A 27,764-nucleotide genomic window follows, 5' to 3' on the forward strand; every position below is an offset into this window, starting at 1 on the left:
AAAGGACTTATTTATTTACAAAAGTGACAAAAATTTTAAAAGATGGTAGTAGCTTCACACATCCTCTAAGGTAGCCCTTTCCAAAGCGGCCGCTAAGGTGGCTTTCACACTTTCGAGGTGGTAGCTCTTTCTACCCGAGTGGTAGCTTTCACTCATCCTATGAGATAGCTCTTTCTCTCATTAGGGCATAACTAGTATCCGACTTGTGAGAGTAGCTTCATACTTCATAGGTGGTAGCTCTTTCCACCCAACAAATACAAATAAATAATAAAACTTTTTTGTTCCTTCTTTTCATTTTCAATTTTTTTTTTTTTTTGAATTTAGCAAACGAAGTAAACCTAACTAGTCCCTTTAACATCGAACATGAGTTTCCAATAGAGTTTGGAGAGTGAGTAGTGCACTAAGTGTAAATCAGCCAAAATTCCTAAAACTTCAAGCAAGAACTAGAGCATGAAAACATTCAATGTTAACAATTCTCCTAGACTTAAGAATACAATCATTGAAACTAAGGTGAACCGCCATTGGCTATGTGAGCATATATCCATCAAAAATAATAGAAAAGATGTGTGCATTATGAAACTCCCCCACACTTAAGTTGTACATTGTCCTCAATGTACACATGCAAGCTCACTCAAAATATATCATTCAAAAATATATGTGGGAGAAGCAATCAAAACAATACTCCCCTGACTCCTAGTGTTGCGTTTGATGAAGCTAATTCATTGGGAGTAGTGTTCCAACGGGTTGTGAAGCTCACACGGCCAAGTGCCGAAGCACCTTGGTTGTGCCCATGACTAAGTCTCAATTCCCAAGATGACAAGACCATCTGCACACATACACGAGGGGGTTCAGTGAAGCTTAAGAAAAACAAAAATAACTCGAGTGTATAAAAGATGAAGCAATGAATACAACTCGGTAAATGCAACATAACATACACTCAGAAGGAAAAATCCTTTCTGAGTGAACAAGTCAAAAAATAAGAAAATAGAATCACGTAAAATGCACGAAAGTAAAAGAAAAGTCAAGTGTAGGAGTCGCTCTCGGGCTCTTGTGCCACTGCTGCTGCTGAAGTGGAAGCACATGGTGGGTCCACCGGTGCTGGAGTCGAGGATGGAGGTGCTGGAGGAACTGACGGGGCCAGAAGGGTCGTCGGCTGCAGGACAAATGATGAGGCAACGTCTCGCTCTACGATCTGCTATAATATGTCGAAACGTGCCATGAACTCTGTATACTGAGTGGCCTGCGTAGCCCGAATCTCGGCAACCTCAGCTCGGACCACTCCTATAGCATTCTCGAGCCTCTCAAAACGATCATTGGCTTGAGATGGTGAAAACATACGCACTGGAGGTGGTTCCTCGGCTGCTGGAGGTGTCTCGGTCTCCATCGATGCTGGCTGAGGCTCGGGGGCGGGCTGAGATGCTCCGGCTTCATCACCCTCATCCTCAGCTATCTCTGGGGCTGGTAGGACTAAAGCAAAGACCCCTGTCCGAACCCTGCGGACCATGCCCATCAACCGCATAGTCTCTAAACTCAAGGGAGCGAGTACACTCGTCTTCTCGGCCCCGCGAATCGAATCCAAGAGACCCATGCCCAGCACTAATCTCGTAATGTAGGGGCCCGAGAAGATCGCTCCCAGTCTAGCATAGTGTCCCTGGTGTCTGATGTACTCTGCCAGAATGTGCCCTAAATGAATCGGTACGCGCTCTACCATCGAGTACAAGTACATCAGCTCCTGACGGCTCAAAACACCAGTACTGTCACCGCAGTCATTCACCGACCTACTCATGATGGCATGCAAATATCTGTATGCAGGTCAGGAAAGGCACGTGGCCTTGGACACCCCTGGCTCGTACTGACCTTGACCACATAGTACTCTGTAAGCTCTCTGCGGGGTCAAGGTTCCAGGATAATCAGTAGGCAACTGTGCATACTCCTCTGTATCCGTGAATGCCTCCTCGTACAAGCCAAGTAGTATGAAAAATTGTGTAATGCTCAAGCTATGGTGGCGTCCAAATACTCTGAACTGAATGGTGTCCAAACTGTTGAAGCTCGAATACGCTCTATCAAACTCAAACGACGATAGCACCTCAAGTGCAAACTCTCGGATGGCTGGCTCTCTAATCGTCAGCAACTGCCGTCAACCACCTTCTGAAACTAGATCCTCGATCTCATCGGCAAACTCATCTCCCTGCTGAAGGTCCCGCAATATGGTCATGTCCAAAAAACGAGTCTGTCCGAAACGGAGTCTCGACAAGCGCTCATAACGGACCTGATGTTCGGGAGTCGCAAATCTCATGCCCTCGGGCTCAAGGGATGACTCACGTGGCCTCTTAACAACTTGCTTCTTTGACCTAGGTGCCATGATCTGCAAAATTTAAACGAAATTGATCAAACAAGTTCATAAAACAATGCTGCAGAAATCCACACGGTCGTGTGGAATTTTCGCACACCCGTGTGGATCCACGGGCGTGAGAACTGCACGGCCACGCATCTACAATCCAAAAATACAACTTAATAATACTTCTAACTTCGTTCTAAACATAAATCATCATTCCAATTAATGAAACGAAGCATTATTAACCAGATTAATCGATAGAAACTATGAATTGATGAAGAAGATGATGAAAAAGGATTTACCGACGAGGAGGAGTGAGAAAATGAAGAGCCGGCTGGAAAACTTCGCTAAAATCCTACCAAACTGACGCTATGGACTCGGAGAGTACTGTGAGAGTGTTTTCAAGTGAAAATGAGTCGTGAAAAGGGAGAGGAATCATCCTCTTTTAAACAGAACTCATAACTTTTGGCGTTCTGTGCATCCACACGGGCGTGCGGAAATTACACACGCCCGTGCGCCAGACCCACAAGGGCAGACGCACGGCCCTGTGGCTTCCCTGGACATCCGAGAAAAATATCAAGTCTTACACACGCCCGTGTGGAAATTACCCACGGGCGTGTACATTTACATGCTCAACTCACAGGGGCAGCTGCACGCCCCTGTGTTTTCTCGGGATGGAGGGAACACCCTGCAGAGATTCGCACGGGCGTGCGAAAATTACCCACGCCCGTGTGTGGTTCACAAGGTCGCCCACAGGGGCGAGTCTAAGCCCCTGTGTGCTCTCGAGAAAATCTGCCCAACTCTGCAGGAGTTTACACGCCCGTGCGGAAATTACCCACGGTCGTGCACCAGTTGCATGGTCATTCACAGGGGCAGCCGCACGCCCCTGTGCCTTCTCTGGATGAGCTCGCAGTATACACCCACACGCCCGTGTGTTTTCTCTGGATGACTTAGAAAAACCTGCAGGCTCTACAGAACTATTCTTAACATGTTTACACACTCAGAGCCTGCTATATTATGCAAAATTTACCCGATAAAAACACAAAATAGAACTCAAACGACCAAACTTCGCCAACTCTCAACAAAGCACACAATGAGTACTCTTAAAATCCCACAACAAAATCGCAGCACAAGCACTTACGAATTGAAACACCAACACTAACAGTTTATTCATGAAAACAAACTAAACTAAAAGGTGCGAGAACAATAAACACTTGTGTTGCCTCCCAAGAAGCGCTTGTTTAACGTCACTAAGCTTGACGTATCTTTCTTACCTCACGGGGGTTCATAAATAAAGGTTGCCCTCTTACCCATGGCTTGAAAGCATGATGAGCAAAGTCTCTTGAGGTAGAGGGTGTACTCTCAGGCTTCGGACCACCTAGCAATGGTTCGTCCAACTTCCTTGGCTCATGTACGTCTCCAACAATCTTGGAGCCTTTTCGGTGGCGTCTTCGAGCCTTCTTCATTTTCTGGAGCACCGTCTTCAAGATCCCCGGGGTAGATGTTTCTTCTCCAGTCGAATCAAGCATCATTGCTTCTTCATTGCTCTCCCCTTGGTCAAACAAACCATCATATGGATCCGGGTTGAACATTTCCTGCACATATTCATCAACAAGCTCATCAGTAGTGTCTAGAAAGTATAAAGTGTCATCGAAATCAAGAGAATCCGACATGGCTTCAGCAAGGCGGTATGTGAGCTTATCATCTCCAACTCTCAATGTGAGCTCTCCGCCGTCCATGTCAATCAATGCTTTGGAAGTCCGCAAGAATGGTCTCCCAAGTATCAAGGGTACATCCGCATCCTCATCGACATCTAGCACTACAAAGTCAACCGGAAAAATGTACTTGTCCACCTTGACAAGCACGTCTTCAATGATGCCTCTCGGATATCGTACCGTTCGGTCCGCCAATTGTAAAGTCATCTGAGTAGGCCTAAACTCTCCTAAGCCTAGCTTTTGGAAGAAAGTATATGGCATGACGTTGATACTTGCCCCTGAATACGCCAATGCCATTTCCTCACCTAAGTTGCCGATGTTACACGGAATGATGAAGCTTCACGGGTCTTTCTTATTGTTCGGCATGTTCTTTTGCCACACCGCCAAGCATGAAGCATCTAGCACCACTAAAGCACTCTCCTCCAATATCCTCTTGTTGGTCAATAGGTCTTTCAGGAACTTCGCGTACTTAGGCATTTGAGCCAATGCCTCTACAATAGGAATATTGATGTGGAGTTGCTTGAACAGACTCAGGAACTTCTTATACTGTTCATCCTCTTGGTCATTCTTCAATCTAGAGGGGTAAGGGATTCTTGGCTTGAATGGTGGGGGTGCCACCTCTTTCTCTTTGTTTACTCCCTTCTCAACCTCTACAACCTCGGGTGCGTGTTCTTTTAGCTTTTTACTCAAAAGCCTGCCTTCAACCTCATGACCACTTCTCAAAGTGATCTCCTTCACATGTTCTCTAAGATTGGTTTCAGTGTTGCTTGGTAAACTTCCATGTGGCCTTTCGGAGAGAGACTTCGCAATTTGCCCCATCTGATTTTCAAGGTTGTGCAAGGAGGCGGTGTGATTGCGAAGTATAGCCTTGACTGATTCAAACCTTGTATTTGCCGATTGAACAAATCTAGCCAAGCGCTTCTCCAAATCCGTCATTCGGGTTTCCAAGCCTGAAATTCTGTTTTCCATTTGAGGGGCTTGTTGCTGTTGTTGGAAACCCGATGGCCCCATGGTCTTCTGTGGTACTTGATTACTCCATGAAAAATTGGGATGATTCTTCCAACCTGAATTGTAGGTGTTGCTGTATGGATTCCCGTGAGGTCTCATGCCATTACCTACAAAGTCAACGTTCTCAACTGAAGAAACATCACAAATAACGATTGGGCAATTGGAGGAAGCATGTCCTCCTCCACAACCGGTGCAATTGGTCACGGCCGCAATTCTATTCGAAGCTATAAGATCTAGTTTCTTACTCAAACTCTCCACTTGGGCCGCCAATGAAGTTACCGCATCAATTTCATAGAGACCGGCCACCTTTTTCTTCTCCCTAGCATTCCACTGGTAGCTATTTAACCCCATTTCCTCAATCAATTAACGAGCCTCATCGGGGGTCTTGCTACCTAAGGTACCTCCTGCCGCCGCATCCAAGAGTTGCCTTGTACTCGGGTTCAAACCATTGTAGAAGGTTTGAACAATCATCCACTGCAGGAATCCGTGTTGCGGACACTTTCGCAGGAGTTCCTTGAACCTTTCCCATGTCTCAAATAGGGACTCCAATTCCAACTGCACAAAGGATGAGATCTCATTCCTAAGCTTTGCTGATTTTCTGGGAGGGAAATAACGGGCTCGAAAAGCTTCTACCATCTCCTCCCATGTAGTGATTGATGCTCTAGATAACGAGTATAGCCACTGCTTTGCTCTCCCCTTTAAGGAAAATGGGAAGGCTCTCAACTTGATGGCATCATCCGTTACACCATTTATCTTCAGCATGTCGCACACCTTCAGCAAGCTCTCTATGTGACTGTTTGGATCCTCATCGGCCAAACCGTTGAATTGTGCGGACTACTGCAGCATATGGATGAATGCCGGCTTTAGCTCGAAGTTCTGAGCTGTAATTGGGGGACGCACAATACTCGATTGTGTCCCCAACACTGAAGGTCTAGCATAATCGGATAGTGTTCATTGTTGCTCATTTTGTTCCGACATGTTTTCAGATCCTTCTACTTCCAAATCAGCTGGATTATGCTGTTCCTGCACAGGTTCTTTCCCTTTTCTTCTAAGTGTATGTTCAAGCTCAGGGTCTTCTTCAATCAATATTAATGGATTCCCTCGGGTCATAACCTGGACCTACACCAAAAAGAAAGAAAAAGACAATCAGAATGATGATAGAATAAGAAGATATGAATTAGAATGTGTGGTGAAATAGCTAAGAAAACAAAGTGCAAAGTATCTCCAAACGCCTAGCTCCCAGGCAACGGCGCCAAAAACTAGAGAAGATCCGCTTGCGTATATCCCGCAAGTGCACGGGTTTATCGAAGTAACAATCCCGGGTGAGCGGGTATCGAATCCACAGGGAGTAGGGAGTAAAGACACTTAATTTGATTCTTAGCTATGTGGAATATCAACAATGATAAGTGTGACAATGATTCAATTCTCAACAATTAAAAGCTACAAGTAAGAGAGCAAAAGTAAGGAGGAGGTAAGACAATCGATAAAGATGGTGTACTCGGATGATGCTTCATCTAGGATAATCGCTTCAAGTGCAAAACTCTCTATTATGCTTCCTAATCAATGTAATGTTGAGTCGTGGAAATCCTTACATACATAGTCCCAAATCTAAGGTCAACTATGCCTAACTCTATTCATGTCCTGGAGGAGAGATTAAATAACCTCTCAACCTTGCACTCGAATAAAGTTGCAATGAGCTCTAGGGATTCCAGGTGATAAATCTCTTCCTAATTATAGACCTAATCCTTTGGTCCAGGCGGTAGGTCCCTAACCACAATTAAGCCCTAGATACTAAGATCCCCTCAACGCTTCACTCCGTTGCACGGGCAACTAAGCCCCAGCGGAGATTTATCCATTAGACCATTCACTCTATTATGGCCGCAAAGAACTCGAGGAACAGATGTAGAATCTATCACGTCGGAGGAGAAAGGGGACGCTCCTGTACCTCTGGACTCACCCTCTCAACCCTCTCCAACCTAGCTTTGTCTAACACTCGTGGTGTGTCACTCACTCACAAGGTTACCAACAAGAACTCTCAACCCTAGTGTCACTCTAGGGGAAATGTTCATACAATCAAGCAATCAAGGTTGGAACTCACAATAAACATCAATTTATTAAAAGCATAATAAAGAAGTTCAATGAAACGAATACATCCTAGGGTTCACAATCACCCAAGTAGCCACTAGGGGTTTAGCTCTCCATGGAGCTAAGTACAATCAAAGAAATCGAATGTAAAAGCAATGAATCCATAAAGAAACCCCATCGATGGTCGTGTCGATGGTCTTGTGGAGAGTCCTCTACTCGTCGCAAGGGATCCTTTGTCCGGCCTAGGATAAACCTCGCCGGATCGATGCCGATGAAAGCTCTCCCAATAACCTTCTTCCAAACTACGCGCGATGTCGGAGCCATAGAACCTCTCCAAAGCCCTAGCCAATACCCTTCAAAACTATAGCCGAAGCCCTCTCTCAAGTTGGGGAAAAGATCCAGAAAAGAATACCAAAATCGGGGCTAAATCGGCTTTAAATAGGGTTGGAATCGGGTGACTCCACGGGCGTGGACGGTACACGCACCCGTGCGAAATTTTCACACGACCGTGGATAATTTCCACACTCCCGTGTGGATTCTCTATTTCTCTGATTTCGTCGGATCGTGAAGCGGTGTTGAGTACAGTACATGCTACGATTGCTCCCGCTACGACCCTTCGACACGAATAACTTCCCAATTCCATATTTTCATCGGGGGTAGCGTAAACGGGCACACGTTTACGTCGTGAATCACTTGCTTCTTTAATGATATACATGTTGGTGGAGCTCTCATTCTTATGTGCATAAATCGGAATGCTCGAGTGTGAGCGCCTTTGTGCCCCTCAAATGGATGTGCTCACTCGAATCGCGAGGAGGTTCGCACACACTCGGCATCTCACACCGACCTATGTCTTGGCGTTTGAACCTTAGCAAGATTTCCTCCAAAAATAGGTGCATTATGATCCACATTGGCCTATTTCCTTCATACTCGGCCTCACAACCCCTACCCGCATAAAAAGTAACATAAAAAAACACATATTAGTGTAAAAAAACCTGAGAAAAAGTAATGCTCAACATAAGGAATGAACACTTAGCATTCATATCGCACAAGCACTTATCAATTTTGTGAATAGTCTTTTGCTCGATGATCTTCTTTGCGAGTGATAGATAAGTTGGTGGAGCTCTTGTTCTATATGCATAAGTCGGAATGCTCGAGTGTGACTGCCCTTGTGCCCCTCCAAATGAATGCACCAACTTGAATACGAGGAGGTTGGGACATACTCTAGCATCTCACACCTGACCTATGTCTTCGCGTTTGAACTTTAGCAAGATTTCCCCCAAAATCGTTGCATTATGATCCACATTGGCTTCTTTCCTTCATAATCGGCCTCACAACCCTACTTGCACGAAAGTAACATAAAAACACACATATTAGTGTAAAAACCCGAGAAGAGTAATGCTCAACATAAGGAAAGAATGCTTCGCATTAATATCACACATGCACTTATCATATATTAATATATATAACAAAGAAGAAATGAACACCATTAAAGAATTTTGTTTTCCATAAACTGATGCAAACAAACAGACAAAGGATGCCATATATATATATATATCTCATGTGAAATCTGATGCTTAAATTTTGAAATATGTTTACAAAGCCACTAAAATAAAATGTATTCCATATGTTTCAAAACATGCTTCAACAGAGGTGTTACAATAAACTTTACCCATCGAATATAAGAAGTGACTACTTAGCATGAATGATTTAACTAAGATTTTATGATGAATGCTTGATGCTTAATTTGGAAAGATATGACAACCATATTTTTAGGAAGCATATGTTACATCAGCGCCCTACACATGCCATGTTGCAATACCAGCTAAATCGGAAAAACAACTATGCACTCAAGTATGTTGGTAAATGTAAATTAAGTTTTTCCTTTTTTGTGAAAAGAATTAGTTTTGTTTTACTAATATTAGTAGAGACAGTAAACATAATATTACAATGAACAACTCATTGGCTTCATTGCAAGATAATTGAAGAAGTCTACTATAAGCACCAGTTGCCAACACAATGATATAATAGAAAAAGCTTCAGCTTTAATTGCAAAAAAAAGGAAGACCATTAGGATGATTCTGTATGAAAAATTACAGTAAAATTAGAAAGTATGATAGACAGATTTACTATCAAACATAACAAGTTCCCAAACTCCATTTGAAAAAGGAATCAAAGGATTGAGATCAGAGAGATAAATTGGGATTTAAATACTCACAATTGCCGTTAAAACCATGACACTTGAAACTACTGAAATTTGTGTACATATGACAGTAAGAGAAACAGAAATTCACAGCATATGCATTTGCAGACATTCCAGCAAGTACTAGGAATCAAAGCCTCTACGACCCCATAGTAAGTATTATTAGTAAGCACATCACTTAAACAAAGACTCAAGTTAACTTCGAGAAATGACAAACAATATTAATTGGAGCAATGATTTGCATTATTGTGGACAATTATATGGAAACAAAAATTGTATAACAATGGCCAAACAACTTTTACCATGGCCCAAAAAGAAAACCTATTCATGCCTATTACCAAGAATGAATTCATGCTTGCTAGCAACAAATGAATTACATTGCAGAGGCAATTAAGAGAGACTAGGAACAATTACATCTGCAAAACAAATCACCTAGTAAAAGAACAAATAATATTCAACAAATAATGGAGACCAACACTCTAGCTAGTTCAAATCCAATCTAAGACACTCATGTTTGCATAAACCGTATACAAGAACTACCATAACCATTCAAATTTCAAATAACCATGCCAGGATATCAATTCATGATTATAGGCTTCACTTGACACCAATCAAGAATTCTACTTGCAACCCTATGTTTCTCAATTAGATAAACAAGAACATGAATTCTAAACACTTCCAATACAAAGCCACAATGAAAACTAGCATTCATACCCACACCAATTAACAACAAAATTCCAATTATTAGCCACAACAAAAAAAATACACATTCTATGCTTATAATTCGCTCTTTTTTTTCGCTTGAAATCCTCAAACATCACATGACAATCAAGAAACAAAGTTAAAAACTGATAAAAATGAATCAAAAACTCCAAATTAGGTCATAGAGATGGAAAAAGAAATAAGAGATGATACCACAATCACCTGAAATGGGATGTAATCCGTGATCCGCAGCATGAACAAGTGGTGAAGAGAATGCAAATAAACCCTAAAACAAAATAACCAAAGAGATGAACTCGTATTGTTTTTTCTCAGAGATCACGAAGGAAAAAAACGTAGCCAAAGAGATGAACTCGTATTGCTAATTTCATGAGAATAATGTTAAGAAAGATGTAGAGCCATCCACCACCAAAACCCTCACCACTGTTCCTCCTGTCTAACAAAAGGCCAAAAAGATTTTGTTTTGCATAATATTCCTGGAAATTAAAAATTACAAAAATAAATATTTGATAGAAATGTATGTTGAGATTATATCCAGCTAAATCCCTAAGGAAAGAGAGATAACCTGGAATGTGTGATGAAAAGAAAAATACCAGGTTACTGGAAACACATTGAATGATCGGTGATATATTTGCTCTAAGGAAAGAGACCCGGTTTTAAATAAAGAAGAGGAAGACAAACAGGATTGAAGAAGGGAAAAACATAAACCAGGATAAAAGTAAAAATTGGTGGTGTTTGTGTAAAAAATGACACCAAATTTAAAGATATTATTAGAAATTATTAAGAAAATAATATACCCACTGTATTTTTTATGAACTAACGCCGCAAACATATGCGTGCCAAAAAAAATCACTACGACGGGCCGGAAATTTACTGGATAATTCACAGCATTTATATCAAAAGTCACCGCTAAAGTAGAATCATGCCGGCATTTATCTCTACAACGCCACTAAAGCGAGAAGTGTGAATGCCTTGGATGTTAATGGCGTTTGCAACAAGATGCCACTAAGAACCCGTGAAAAATACGCGCGAAACAATCCCAGCATTTTACAACAAAAATACCATCGAAGTATGCAGAATATCCCGGCGTTTGTGACACAAACACCGCAAAAAAGAGTAACATACTGAGGTCTCCACTCCAAACACCGATAATAAGTATGACACTATGTTGGTCAATAATATGCTACCGTTGTTCACATCGAACACTGCTAAAGGACTAGTATTCAAAACAAACGGCGCTAAACAATCGCCACTAAAGACAATTAATGGTGTACTAATTTTGTTTTTTTAGCATTCATTATATATTTTCAATGCTATTCTAGGTATTTTGTGTTTATTATGTAGAATATTAGGGTTCGGGGCAATAGAAGTGAAATCAGAAGAAGAATAAACAAAAGAACATCATTTATTAAGTGTCATTGTAGCATGGTTTCTTTACTCCTTTGGTGGGTGTGCTTCAGTTGAGCATTTGTAGAGCATGACCGTGCTCTGCCCGTGCTTTTCTCTACTTGGGCACTTAGCCAAATTCTGCTGAAATCCTGAGGAAAGCACTGGCTAAGCACAACCGTGTTTAGCCGCGCTTAGTCTGAAAAGTGGCTTTTTATGCCTACATCTAGGTTTTCCAAGGGAGTTTTTTGGCCAGGGTCTTCGTTTCCACTTCCAGGTGGTTATCGGAGGCCAACAGCGATCTTCACCACTTTTTCTAGGGAGAAAATGGTAGAGTTGAAGGCATATTGAGGAGTGAAGTTTGGCCAATAAAGGGATTTCATAGAGCACATTAAAGAAGGATTTGCTTGAAAGAGAGAGTGATGAACTTTAATTGTTTTGTATCACTTTCTCTTTCTCATTTATATGAACTCATGAGGGACTAAAGATTCCACGGTGCTCCGGATTTATGAACCATGTTGTTTAGTGTACTTTGACTTACTTGTTTTCAATGGGTATGGAGTTTTATTGTGTTTTTATGTTAAATCTTATGTCATATAACTTGATGTGCTTGAATTACATAATTGTAGTTGTAAAACTTGACATGTATCAATTACTATAATTGTAATTACCTTGTGTGATTGCAAAACTTGATGTGTATAAGACCCGTAGTTACAATTGCAAAACTCAGCATATTGGAGAGCCATAGATATGACATTACTTGTGAGCACATGTAAGAATCTTAAAATGTAACTGATAGTCATTGGAAACAAGTTAATACACTAATGTATTTGGGAATTAGTCCAGGACATTACTTCTCATTGATTGCAACTCTACCCTAGTCCACTTTACCTTTACATCCTTCTTTATTTTTAATCTAGTTAAATCAATTCTAGGCTATTGTTAACCAGCTAGATATTAGAGGGGTAATTAGTACTAAATGTCCTAGTCCCTATGGTTTGACAACCATACCCCTCATGGGGTACCACTTTTTTACTTGTTGCGATCCATGCACTTTCGGAGACTATACATTAGCTTTCCTTTTTATCACATAAAAAGTATAATGTTTAACTTAATAGAAAAGGACTATAATATTCAAGACTAATTAAAATGACATCACAAGATATATATGAATATCAAAATATTTGCCTAATAATGATGATGATGATGTTGATGATGATGATGATGATGATGATGATGTATAATATAAATGAAAATGCCATAATACAAGTATCATTATTGGTATTCGAGGGTATACTCCTAACAGGGTCTAGATGTGTTATGGCAAGTGCATGTCATGAATTTAAAATAATGATCTTGAAAAACAATCACAAGAGATATTATGTTGCTGTATAAGCTAGAAAGATAGAATTTGAAAGATATTTTGGTAAACTATCCTTGTAGAATATGCTTAAAATCTAATACTTGGAAATCTATTGCTGAGGATCATTATATTTGTGCCACATCTCATTTTGTTAACATGAAAGGTCGCTGCATAAGAGGTTTATCCATTTCAAATTCATTCCGCCTCCTTATGATAGTTTTCTATTGAAGATGAGACTAATTCTTGCATTGCTCAATGGAATATTCAACATAAATTATTTAGTACAACTTAGGATAATTTGAGTGGAATGTTTATGTTGTTTCATTGCTCAAGGGTTGTAAATCTTAACTAGCAGGGTTTTCTTCCTTGTGATGGTGAAATATTTTCATATTCAATGTTATGCTCATAAATTAGATTTGGTTATGCAATCAACATTTGACCTTATTATGTTGACTATTAGCAAATTTCATCTTGGTGGTAAATATGTAAAGCATTCTATTCATATAAGAAAGAAATATTATGACATTGAAAAGAAGTAAAGTTTGGATATTAGAAAGAAATTGTATCTTAATTATCCAATAGATGGAACTCTATCTATGATATTCTTGTTGTGGTACTTCATTACAAGGCAACCTTCTTGTGCTTGGGTGAAAGATATAGTAATTTTATGTATAGTTTAATTGATCAATGATGGATGATGTTGCTGATTTGTGCAATTGTTTGAAGTTTATTTATGAGTTGACTTGAGCATTTTCTAGTGTTATATGTCCGACTTATAATTTGTATTTTAGAGGTGTGTGGAAATTCATCATAAATTGCTAAATGTGGTTAATGAATGAGAAACCTTCTTCACACCTATGTTTAAAGAAATGCAGATGATGTTTGATATATATTAGTTTAGGTATGGCTTGATTTTATCTTGTGATGTGATTTTGAATCCTCACTATAAAGTCAAATTTGTTGAATTTTGTTATACTAAGGTGTATAAGGTGTATAGGATGGAAACTATAGATATACTTCAAATGTGGTTTATAATCTTTATAAGTTCTTTGAAGCTTATAAAAAAATTGAGCATCTTCTTCTAAATATACTATGTACCAAAAACAATGTGATTGTCAATGATGATGCCATTCATAATTATAATTATGATGAAATGCAAGAGTTAGAGACATTTGAATGTTCTATTACTGGAGTTCAAATGAAAAAGTTAGAGTTAGATCTTTATTTGGAAGAGTCATGTTTGGATCGAAATGTGGAATTGGATGTTTTGGATTTTTTTATGTCTTATTTAATGAGATTTCCAGATCTCTCAAGCATGGCTCATGATATTTTAACAATTAAAATATCCATTGTGGCTTTAAAAATCACATTTAACACAGTTTAGTAAATGATGAGTCCTTATCGAGCTTCCTTAAGTTCAAAGACTATACTAGCTATAATGTGTCTTCGAGATTAGATGAGAGCATCCTTTGAACCCATTAAGTTAATTATGTTTTAAAAATTTATATTAGTATTTTTTAACCAATTATTTTTAAATATTGAACTATGGTTGTAAATAATAATTTAAAGTTATGATGGGATTCAAGAATAAATTTCTCTTTGCGATTTTATGTAGAATTTGTTTCCTATGAAATAATTGTTGAGCAGTTGTACTACTTATGTAATATTTGTTTCTCATGGACAATTGTTGAACCATTATACTTCTTACATAATATTTGTTCATTATGGAATATTGTACTTGTTCTTGATGTAATAATTCTTCATGAAATTATGTAGTACTTTGGAACAATTGTTGAACCATTGTACAACTTATGTGATATTTACTTCTTATGAAATATTGTTGTACTTGTTCTTAATGTAATAATTATTTATGAAATTATGTATTACTTGTTTAAAAAGTACTTATTCGAACCATTTATACTACTTATGTTGTATTTACTTGATTGTTTAGCAAAATATTAAAGGTTATACTAGTGGTTTTATTTACTTATTTGTATTATTAAGTAAGAAAATTAATTTTTTTTGTTTTTAGTTTGGGATAGTTTGGGTGTGGGACTAATGAAATTCAAATAGGGTTGGGCTTAGGGCAAAATAATTTGGCCGAATTATGACCCAACGTGATCCAGCATGAATATACGGGATGCTTTTTTGAATCTAGCCCAACCCAAACCATGTCCAGCCTTATACTATATTATATTGTAGCGATACTATAGCAACCACTTGGATTTTTTTGTCTCACATAGTAGGATGCACGGAAAGGGCTAAAAATGCTACAGAGTCTTGTGGGCCTGCACACATCGTTAGGCTTAAAAAATATACACTTTGACACTCTATGCAAGCACTTATGCACCTACACACAACTCCACACTAAAGAGCAATATAAATACCCTTTTTTAGGTCTTTTAAAGAATGCTTGTAAGTCATAGCTGTTGACATCTTTTAGGAGGAGTTTTTCATTATGTTGATAATATATGGAAGTGATATTCACGAGAAGAGAGTGGATCTTGAAGATCTAACACCAAAGTGCATTGTAAGATTGAAAAGAGCATCATTTTGGGTGGATAAGGGATGGTGACCTTGGGCAGATTCTGTATTTAACTCATCTTACAATTTGACATCAAGAGGGAGTTTAGAAATGAATTTCTTGTTCTTTTCTATGCTTAATTTTGTTGATTTATTGCTAATGGGTCTCTGAATGTGCATGTTTTCCGTATATTATTTTACACACTTCGCATGTATTATCTACATGCCATTGAAAGGTGGTTGGGGCTTAAGAACACATTGCAAAGTGTTTCTGAGATGAAGCGGAGGAATTTAAAAGAGATATAATGTAGTAGAATTATTGTAGCAAATGTACTGTAGAAATATTGTAGCAACGACACAGAATTTTGTGAGCCTTGGAGATGATGCCACAAAGAACATGCTGAAAGGCATGTGGGAACTTATGCTATCACACCCCATCTCGTAGGATGCACCATGTGACAACCACCATGACAATCCCAAGGAATGATACTGATACACCACTTGTCTGCAAGTGCATGGGTCATACAACTAGTAAAGTGTACCCAACATGATAGGGTTATCGAATCCACAATGACTAGTATAGCTCTCTATATTTGCTCATTTCCTAATATATAGCCAACTCAAAGATTTGTTTGAATTAATTAATCTACTAAAGGAGAAAAGAATAGAGAAGGAAGAAGAGATAGGGTTTTGGGTTGAAGAGATAGCAATGGAAAGGACAGTGTCATGGGCTAATCTCTCTATGAATACAATGACTAGGCATTGGTTCAAGGGCTCAGAGTGGACTCAACTCCTTCGTTAATGTGTGCCCCTGTTAGACAAATAGAATCTATCCTTTAGAGAGCAGGAAGGTAATCTAGGGTTAAATATCAACTTAAATTATGATTGTACAAATGGGAAACTAGCAATGAAAAATCAAAGCTCACGTGGCTATTGGCAATCCCCATGTTATGTTATCAACGATCCCGCAACAAGGCAATCAACTTAAATATGGATAAATAATATGAATAAAAGGAAGACCACAAGGAAACCCTAATCCCATATCTTCCTTTCCGAATGTCTCCTATATCTTCCTTTCCGAATGTCTCCTATTTTTCATAAAAAATCTCAAATCCTATGTTTCCTTTTCATAATGTCTCCTATGTTTAGAGTTTTAAATCAAAACCATAATCCTATGTTTTCTTGAAGGAATGTCTCTTATTTTTGTATCAAAATCCTAATCCTATGTTTTCTTTCCAGAAAGTCTCCTATTTTTGAATTAAAGCCCTAATCCAATGTTTTGTTTGCAGAATGTCTTCTAATTTTTGCATTAGAATCAAAACACTAATCCTATATTTTATTTTTAGGATGTCTCCTATTCTTGAATTAAAATCCTAATTCTATATTTTCTTTTTGAAATGTCTCCTATTTTCCAATCAAAACATTAATCCTATGTTCTCTTTTTGGAATGTCTCCTATTTTTTGAATTTTAATCAAAACAATAATACAATGTTTTCTTTTAGGAATGTCTCCTATTTTTTAATCAAAGCCCTAATCCTAAGTTTTCTTTTAGGAATGTCTCTATTTTTCGCATTAGAATTAAAACACAAATCCTATGTTTTATTTTCAGAATGCCTCGTATTTTGGAACCAAAACCCTCATCATATGTTTTCTTTTCATAATGTCTCCTATTTATTGGTTTTAAATCAAATTCTAATTCTTTGCTTTTTTTTAGGAATGTCTCCTATTTTTGAATCAAAACACTAATTCTATGTTTTCTTTTCCTAATGTCTACTATTCATCGGGTTTGAATCAAAATCCCAATCCAATGTTTTTTTTGGAATGTCTCTAATTTTTCAATCAAAATCCAAATATTATTTTTTCTTTTCGGAATGTCTCCAATTTTTGCATCAAAATCCTAATCCTATGTCACTTTTCCAAATGTCTCCTATTTTTTACTCAAAACATTAATCCTATGTTTTCTATTCGAAATGTCTCTTATTTTTCAATGAAAATCCTAATCCTATATTTTCTTTTTGGAGTGTCTCTTAATTTTTTATTTTCAATAAAAACCTAGTCCTAACTTTTCTTTTCAGAATGCCTTCTATTTTTGAATTAAAACTCTAATACTGTGTTTTTTTTAGGAATGTCTCTTATTTTTGGGTTTTAAATCAAAACCCAAATCCTATTTTTTTTTTTCAGAATTTGTTTAATTTTTTTATCAAAATCCTAATCCTATGTTTTCTTTTCAGAATGTCTCCAGTTTTTCAATTAAAACAGTAATCCTATGTTTTTTTTCAGAATGTCTCGTAATTTTTGCTTCTTAATCAAAAACCTAATCCTATGTTTTCTATTAGGAATATCTCATGTTTTTTAGTTTTGAATCAAAACATAAATGTAGTGTTTTATTTTCCGAATGTCTCATATTTTCTGTTTTGAATAAAAACCCAAATGTCATGTTTTCCTGTCCAATGTCTCCTAATTATTGTTTTTGAATCAAAACTCTAATCCTATGTTTTCTTTCCGAAATGTCTCATTTTTTTCATTTTTAAATCAAAACCCTAATCCAGTGGTTTCTTTTCTAAATGTCTCCTATTTTCAAATCAAAACCATAATCATATTTTTTTTCTTTTCTAATCGTGTCCTGTTTTGAATCAAAACTCTAATCCTATGTCTGTTTTTTTGGAATGTCTCCTATTTTCCAATCAAAACACTAAACCTATGTTTTCTTTTTTGAATATCTTCTATTTTTTATTTTTGAATCAAAACCCTAATACTATGTTTTTTTTTTCAGAATCTCCACTATTTTTAAATTAAAACCATAATGCTATGTTTTTCATATCGGAATGTCTCCTATATTTGAATCGAAGGGCTAATCCTATGTTTTCTTTTTGGAATATATGCTATTTTTTTATTTGAATAAACCCAAATCCTATATTTTTCTTTTCGGAATGTCTCCTATTTTTTAATCAAAACCCTAATCCTATGTTTTGTTTTTGCATTGTCTGCTATTTTTTGCATTTGAATCATAACCATTATGCTATGTTTTTTTTTTTCAAATATCTCCTATTTTTAAATCAAAGCCCTGATCCTGTGTTTTCTCTTTGAAATTTCTTCTATTTTTCGCATTTGAATCAAAACCCTAATCCTATGTTTTATTTTTTGGAATGTCTCTTATTTTTTAGTTAAAACCCTAAATTTATGTTTTCTTTTTGAAATGTCTCCTATTTATCAGCTTTGAATCAAAACAATAATCTTTTGGTTTCTTTTCGGAATGTCTAATATTTTTGGATTAAAACCCTAATCCTATGTTTTCTTTTTGTAATTTCACCTATTTTTTAATTTTGAATAAAAACATTAACCCGATATTTTCTTTTCGCAATGTTTTCTATTTTTTAATTAAAACCTTAATCCTATGTTTTCATTTTGGAATATTTTTAATCAAAACCCTAATTCTATGTTTTTTTTTGTAATGTCTCCTATTTTTCGGTTTTGAATAAAAACCGAATCCTATGTTTTCTTTCTTGAATGTCTTCAGAATGTCTCCTATTTTTTAGTTTTGAATCTAAACATTAATCTAATGTTTTTTTTACGCAATGTCTCCTATTTTTTAATCAAACCCTTAATCCTATGTTTTCATTTCCGAATTTCTCCTATTTTTCAATCAAACTCCTAATCCTATGTTTTCTTCCATAATGTCTCCAATTTTTCTGTTTTCAATCAAAAACCAAATCCTATGTTTTCATTTCAGAATGTCTTCTATTTTGACTCAAAACCCTCATGCTATGTCTTCTTTTTTGGAAAATCTTGTATTTTTCAGTTTTGAATCAATACCCTAATCGTATGTTTTTTTTTCCCGAATGTCTCATATTTTTTGGTTTTGAATCAATACTCTAATCCAATATCTTCTTTTCTGAATGTCTCCAATTTTTCAGTTTTGAATCAAAACCCTAGTCCTATGTCTTATTTTTTGAATGTCTCCTCTTTTTCATATTTAAATCAAAACCCTAATCCAATGTTTTTCTTTTCGAAATATCTCCTATTAGTTAATCAAAACCCTAATCTTATATTTTTTTTCGGAATGTCTCTTATTTTTGTATCAAAAACCTAATCCTTTGTTTTCTTTTCCGAATATCTCCTATTTTTAAATTTAAAACTTAATCCTATGTTTTCTTTTTGGAATGTTTCATATTTTTCGGGTTTCAATAATAAAAAAAATTCCAATGGCTTTTTTTTTCAGAATGTCTTCTATTTTTGAATCAAAACCATAATCCTATATTTTATTTTCGGAATTTCTCATATTTGTTGGTTTTTAATAAAAACATTAATCCTATGTTTTCGTTTCGGAATGCCTTCTTTTTTTGTTTTTTTAATCAAAACCATAATCCTATGTTATCTTTTCAAAATGCCTCATAGTTTCCAATCAAAACACTAATCCTATGTTTTCATTTCAGAATGTCTTCTATTCTTCGATTTTTCAATCAAAGCCCTAATCCTATGTTTTCATTTTGGAATGGCTCTTATTTTTTAAACAAGACACAAATTGTATTGTTTCATTTTAGAATGTCTCAAATTTCTCAATCAAAATAATAATCCTATTTTTTCCCGGAATGTCTCCTACTTTTTAGTTTTGAATCAATACACTAATCCTATGATTTCTATTTGAATGCCTCCTATTTTTGACTCAAAACCCTAATCCTATGTTTTCTTTTTAGAATCTCTTCTATTTTTTAATCAAAACCCTAATAATATGTTTTTATTTGGAATGTCTCCCATTCATTAATCAAAACCCAAATCCTATCTTTTTATTTTGGAATGTCTCATATTTCCCAATCAAAACAATAATCCTATGTTTTCTTAATCCTATGTTTTCTTTTCGAAATGTCTATTATTTTCTAGTTTTGAATCAAAACCCTAATCCTATGTTTTCTACTCGGAATGCCTGTTATTTGTTAATCAAAACACTAATCCTATATTTTATTTTCAGAATGTCTCCTAGTTTTGAATCAAAACTCTAATCCATTGTTTCCTTGTCGAAATGTCTCTTATTTTTCAAGTTTTAATCAATACCCTACTCCTAAGTTTTCTTTTGGCAATGTCTCCAATTTTTTTATTAAAATTCTAATCCTATGTTTTCACTTTGGAATGTCTCATATTTTTCAATCCAACCCCCAATCCGTTGTTTACTTTTAGAAATGTCGTCCATTTTTTGGTTTTGAATCTAAAATCTAATCCTATGTTTTATTTTTGGAATGTTTCCTTCTTTTGGAAAAAACACCTAATGTTAAGTTTTCTTTATAGAATGCCTCCTAGTTTTCAGAGTTGAATGAAAACCGATAACCAATATTTTTCTTTTCGGAATGTCTCCAATTTTTTAGTGAAGACCTTAATACTATGTTTTCATAATGTCTCTTATTTTTTAATCAAAACCCTAGTTCAATGCTTACTTTTCGAAATGCCTCCTAGTTTTTGGTTTTCAATCAAAACCCTAATCCTATGTTTTATTATTGGAATGGCTCCTATTTTTGAATCAAAATAATAATCCTATGTTTTCTTTTTGGAATGAATCATATTTTTGAATCAAAATCATATTCCTATGTTTTGTTTTTGGAATGTCTCCTATTTTTCATTCAAAAAATAATCCCATGTTTTCTTTTAGTAATGTTTTCTATTTTTTTATTTTGAATCATAACCACAATCCTATGTTTTCTTTTTAGAATGTGTCCTATTTTTATTAAAAACAGTAATCTTATGTTTTGTTTATGGCATGTCTCATATTTTTTTTTTGAATCAAAACCTTCATCCTAAGTTTTCTTTTCGGAGTGTCTCTGATAAGTGCTTGAATAGACATATTTCTCTATATGTTTTACATGCATTGAGTATTATTTTACTATGGTTTATGTCTCATGAAGTTTATTTGGTCCTCCTTTATGCAAATAGGTTGTGAAGGACTTAAAAGAAGAAAAGAAAACAAAGATAGATTATAAAGGCACCTTTTCAGAATTTTTGTGCAACATAAGGATCAAGATACAATAGGAACTCATGAACACGGGGGTGTATGCCAACTACAAAGAGAATTAAAGCCAAATTGGGAGTTGGAAGGCCACAAACGTAGTCACACTCCTATGTCTCTACTTGTGTGAAAAAATTCAAGAATCTTTGAAATGATGGTTAGACGATGAGAATCCCCATAACCTACCACGTGGTTGACAAGGTCCCTTTGCTTATATCTCGCAAGTGCACGGGTTTGTCGAAGTAATAATCCCGGGTGAGCGGGGTAGAATCCACAGGGAGTAGGGAATGAAAATACTTAATTTGGTTCTTAGATATGTGGAAAATCAATAGTGATTAGTGTGGAATTGATTCAATTCTCAATAATAAAAGAAACAAGTGAGAGGGCAAGAATAAAGAAAAGGGTAAGGCAATCGATAAAGATGGGGTACTCGGATGATGCTTCACCTAGGATAACCGTTTCAAGTGCAAGAACTCTCTATTATACCTCCTAATCAATGCCATGGTGAGTCATGGAAATCCTTACATACATAGTCCCAAATCTAAGGTCAACTATGCCTAACTCTATACATGTCCCGGAGGAGAAATCGAACAATCTCAACACCTCGCACTCGCATAGAGTTGCAATGAGCTCTAGGGATTCCAAGTGATAAATATCTTCCTAAAAGTAGACTTAACCCTTTGGTCAAGGCGGAAGGTCCCTAGACACAATTAAGCCCTAGATACTAAGATGCTCTCAACGTTTCACTCCATTGCACGCGCAACTAGGCCCCAGCGGAGGTTCATCCCTTAGACCACTCACTCTATTATGGCCGCAAAGAACTCGAGGAACGGAGGTAGAATCTATCATGTCGGAGGGGAAAGGGGACGCTCCTGTACCTCTCGACTCACCCTCTCAACCCTCTCCAACCTAGTTTTGTCTAACGCTCGTGGTGTGTCACTCACTCACAAGGTTACCAACAAGAACTCTCAACCCTAGTGTCACTCTAGGGGAAATGTTCATACAATCAAGCAATCAAGGTTGGAACTCACAATAAACATCAATTTATTGAAAGCATAATAAAGAAGTTCAATGAAACGAATACATCCTAGGGTTCACAATCACCCAAGTACCCACTAGGGGTTTAGCTCTCCATGGAGCTAAGTACAATCAAAGAAATTGAATGTAAAAGCAATAAATCCATAAAGAAACCCCCTAGATGGTCGTGTCGATGGTCTTGTGAAAAGTCCTCTACTCGTCGTCCAAGGATTCCCTCGTCCGGTATAGGATACGCCTCGATCGAAGCTCCCCTACCAACCTTCTTCCTAATGGAATTACGATGTCGGAGCCATAGAACTTCTCCAAAACCTTGGAAAATACCCCTCGAAATCCTAGCCGAAACCGTCTCGCAAGTTGGGGAAAAGATGGAGAAAAGAATACTGAAATCGGCTTTAAATAGGGCTGGAATCGGGCGACTACACGGGCGTGCATGATGTCACACGCCCCTGTGGAATTTCCACACGGGCGTGGATAATTTCCACACGCCCGTGTGGATTCTCTGTTTTACTGATTTCTCGGCCGGCTGTGAACAGTGCTGTTACAGTACTTGCTACAGCGTTTTGCTACATTCTTTCTAAAACCCTAGTAGGTGTTTGGGCATATGAACCCTAGGATTTTATCTATGTATTGATTCACTTTTATGATTTCTATTTAATCTTAGTTAAATTTAGTTTCAATCTTGTTTTCTCATTGCTTGCATGTTGTATTAATCCACGTGGTTGATTTGTATTGCATGATTTGTTGTCTTGGTAAAAGAGGGGTCTCCATTAGGGCTAGAATTCCAAGATTGAAGAGGGTTGAGAGGGTGGGTCATGAGATAATGCAGTGTCCCCTTTCACTTTTGATTAGTACATCATATCTTCATATTCCCTAGGCTTTATGCAACCATATTTCATGTGAGGCGTGAGATTGAGAGATTTCTCCTCCAGGACCTTGTAGGGGGTTAGGGATAATTCACCTAGAAGTAGGGTTAGGTCTATTCTTAGGAATCGGGTGTATTCTTAGGAATCTCTAGAGTCTATTGTTGTCATATGTGATGTGAGGTGTGAGACTGAATGATTTCTCAACCGAGACCTTATAGGGGATTAGTATTAGTGGCTTGGAGGCAGGGACCGATTATTCTTGGATTACCTCGACTCAATTAACTTGGTTTAAAAACATATGGTAAATTTTACGCTTCATGTTAGATCCTAGAGGGAGCATTGACCTGGTACCTCATCTTTATTGATTGAGACTTCCCTTATTTCTATTCTTCCTTTCTTGCTTGAGACATTCATATTCTTGTGATTGCGTCTATTTCACCATAATCTTGATTCTGACTTGATAACTGAGAAGTAGTTACTACTAATACATCCGTTCTCTATGGATTTGAATACCCAACTCATTGGGTACTTTATTACTTCAACACCCGTGTACTTGTGGTACACGCACGCAAGAGGTGTGTCACTCTCCATATTTCCAATCAAAACCCTAATCCTATGTCTTCATTTGAACTGTCTCTTACTTTTTGGTTTTGAATCAAAAAACCTAATCTTATGTTTTGTTTTTGTGATGTGACCAAATTTTTAATGAAAACCATAATCCTATGTTTTTTTCCTTTCTAAATGTATCAAATTTTTCTGTTTTGAATCAAAACCTTAATCCTATGTTTTATTTTCATAATATCTCCTATTTTTTTTTTATAAAAACCTTAATCCAATTTTTTTTTCCTGAATGTCTCCTATTTGTCAATAAAAACCATAATCCTATGTTTTTTTGGAATGCCATATATTTTTCAATCAACACCCTAATCCTCTGTTTTCTTTCCGAAATGTTTCCTATTTTTTAGTTTTACATGAAAACCCTAACCATATGTTTTCTTTTCGGAATGTCTCCGATTTTTAAATTAAAACTGTAATCCTATGTTTTCTTTTCCGAATGTCCTCTCTTTTCCAATCAAAACCCTAATCCTATGTTTTTTTTTAAATGTCACCTATTTTTCAGTTTTTGAATTAAAATCCTAGTCGTGTGTTTTTATTTCCGAATGTCTCCTATTATTCGGTTTTGAATCATAAACATAATCCTAGATTTTCTTTCTTGAATGTCTCATATTTTTTAATCATAATTCTAATCGTATATCTTCTATTCGAAGTGTCCCCTATTTTTCGGTTTTTAATCAAACCTCTAATCCTATGTTTTGATATCAGAATGTCTCCTATTTTTCAATCAATTCCACAATCCTATGTTTTTCTTTCAGAATGTCTCCTATTTTTCGAATTTGAATCAAAACCCTATTTCAATGTTTTCTTTTCGGAATATCTCCTATTTTTGAATCAAAACTTTAATACTATGTTTTATTTTCGGAGTGTCTACTAGTTTTTAATCAAAATCGTAATTGTATGTTTTCTTTCAGGAATATCTCAAATTTTCTAATCAAAACTATAATCCCATGTTTGCATGTCGGAATGTCTCCTATTTTTCGATTAAAACAATAATTGTATGTTTAGTTTTTGAATGGCTCCTATTTTTGAATCAAAATCCTAACCCTAAGTTTCTATATTTTTAAATCAAAACAATAATTGTAAGCCTATATTTTCTTTTCATACTGTCTATTATTTTTAAATCAAAACAATAACCATATGTTTTCTTTTCGGAATATCTCCTATTTTACAATTTTGAATCAAAACCCTAATCTTATGTTTTTTTTTTCAGAATGTATCATATTTTTCTATTTTCAATCAAAACGGTAATCCTTTGTTTTCTTTTCGGTATGTCTCCTATTTTTCAGTCAATACACTAATAATATGCTTTCTTTACGGTATGTCCTATATTTTTCTATTTTCAATCAAAACCCTAATCATATATTTTCTTTTCGGAATGGCTCCTATTTCTCAAGTTTGAATGAAAAAACCTATCCTATGTTTTCTTTTTTAAATGTCTCCTATTTTTAGGTTTTGAATGAAACCATTAATCTTATGTCTTATTTTCTAAATGTCTCCTATTTTTGAATCAAAACCCTAATGCTATTTTTTGTTTTCTGAATGTCTACTATTTTTTGGTGTTCAATCAAAAACCTAATTTTTTGTTTTCTTTTTGAAAAGTATCGTATTTTCAAATCAAAACCGTAATCCTATGTATTTTTCTGATATGTTCCCATTTTTCAACCAAAAGCTGAATCCGATGTTTTCTTTTAGGTATTCCTCCTATTTATTTGGTTTGAATCAAAATGATAATCCTATGTTTTTTTTTTTTTTTGCATTGTCTCGTATTTTTCAATCAAAACAATAATCATATTTTTTCTCTTTCGGAATATCTCCTTATTTCAAGTTTGAATCAAAACATTAATCCTAAGTTTGCATTTCACAATGTATCCAATTTATGGGTTTTGAATCAAAACGCCAGTCATATGTTTTCATTTCAGAATGTCTCCTATTTTTCTGTTTTTAATCAAAACCCTAATCCCATTTTTCTTTTTGGAATGCCACCTATTTTTTAATCAAAACCATAATCCAATATTTTCCTTTTAGAATAACTCCTATTGTTTAATTAAAACCCTAATCCTATTTTTTTCTTTTTGAAATGTCTCATATTTATCGGTTTTCAATCAAAACCCTAATCCTATGTTTTCTTATAGAAATGTCTTATATTTTTCAATCAAAATATTAATCCTATGTTTTTTTTTTTGAAATGTCTCCTAATTTTAGTTTTTTAATCAAAACCCTATTCCAATGTTTTCTTTTCCAAATGTCTGCTATTTCTAAATCAAAACCCTAATCCTATGTTTTCTTTTCAGAATGTCTCCAATTTTTAAATTAAAACCTTAATAATATGTTTTCTATTAAGAATACCTCCTATTTTTTAATCAAAACCCTGATCCAATGTTTTTTTTCTTTTTGGAATGTCTCATATTTTGCAATCAAAACAATAATCCTATGTTTTCTTTTCGGAATGTCTAATATATCTAGTTTTGAATCAAAACCCTAATCCTATGTTTCCTATTAGTAATGCCTACTATTTTCTGATTAAAACCCTACTCTTGTATTTTCATTTCGCAATGTCTTCTATTTATGAATCAAAACCATAATCCTTTGTTTTCTCTTTGAAATATCTCCTATTTTTTGGGTTTTTTTAAACAAACCCTAATCCTATGTTTTTTTTTAGCAATGTCTCATAATTTTTATTCAGAATGTCTCATATTTTTTAATCCAAACCCCAATTCGATCTTTTTTTTTAAGTATATCCTATTTTTCAGTTTTGAATAAAAAAAAATCTAATGCTATGTTTTGTTTTTTAGAATGACTCCTATTTTTGAATAAAAACACTAATCTTATGTTTTCTTTTGAGAAATCTCCTAGTTTTTAGATTTGAATCAAAACCCAAATCCTATTTTTTCTTTTTGGAATGTCTCCAATTTTTTAATGAAAATGTTAATACTATGATTTCTTTTCGTAATGTCTCCTATTTTTTAATCAAAACCCTAATTGTATGTTTTCTTTACGGAATAACTACAATTTTCCAGTTTTCAAGCAAAACCCTAATCCTATGTTTAATTTTTGGAATGGCATCTATTTTTGAATCAAAATCCTAATCCTATATTTTTTTTAGAATGCCACTTATTTTTTAATCAAAACCTTAATCTTATCTTTTGCTTTTTGAATGTCTCTTATTTTCCAATCAAAACACTAATCATATGTTTTCCTTTCCGAATGTGATGTTTTGTTCACAAGTAATATAGTGGTACCCGGCGAGAGGTAGAGTTGTCGAACCATAGGGACTCGACTCTTAATACTAGTTGATCTTCTAATGTCTAACCGGATCGTAAAGTTAGGATAAGTGTGATAACTTGAAAACCTAAAAGAGGGAAGGATGACAGGTAAGGGCTGGAAATGAACTAGATGAGGAACACAGAGATAGAGAAGTGCCCAGACTATTCCCATGGAGAAATGTGTATGGACTTACCTATAATGCCTACGAGGTACATCCTAAGATTTTTGAGTGTGCTTAAGAGCAATGTTGCATTTATGGTTCTCAAATACACCAAGTTTTGCTAGGATAACTGTGGGTTTCATACACATCAAGTTTTGCAATCATACAAGGCAACCACAACTATTGTAATCCACACACCAAGTTTTACCTAAGAAACTGTGCAAATCAAACGCATCAAGTTATGCAACACAAGAAACAGATAGAACTCCATAGACATTAAACGCAAGTAAATCAACATATCACATAAACATCCAAGTTCATAGATCGAAGCACCAGGGAATGGTTAGCCCCTCATAGTTGTACAGATCAATATAATGCTAAGGAAAACAAAAGAATAAGAAGCCATGAAAGACTTCCCTCTTTGCTTCTCAACCATCTGACGGTGCTCCGGTGAAGTCCCACTGGCCAAGCTCTGTTCCACTCAAGATCTACAC

The 27,764-nt window shown here is 35.9% G+C and overlaps 1 non-coding gene across 1 annotated transcript; it reads left to right on the forward strand.

The window, feature by feature from the left end:
* Nucleotides 1-5,539: 5,539 nt before the first annotated feature.
* On the forward strand, nt 5,540-5,646 carry LOC120274381. Its single transcript, XR_005540904.1, has one exon. It is a non-coding gene; the product is annotated as a small nucleolar RNA R71 (small nucleolar RNA).
* The last annotated feature ends 22,118 nt before the right edge of the window (nt 5,647-27,764 follow it).

The sequence above is a fragment of the Dioscorea cayenensis genome, chromosome 12, assembly GCF_009730915.1.
Source record: "Dioscorea cayenensis subsp. rotundata cultivar TDr96_F1 chromosome 12, TDr96_F1_v2_PseudoChromosome.rev07_lg8_w22 25.fasta, whole genome shotgun sequence".
In the NCBI taxonomy this organism is placed as follows: domain Eukaryota; kingdom Viridiplantae; phylum Streptophyta; class Magnoliopsida; order Dioscoreales; family Dioscoreaceae; genus Dioscorea; species Dioscorea cayenensis.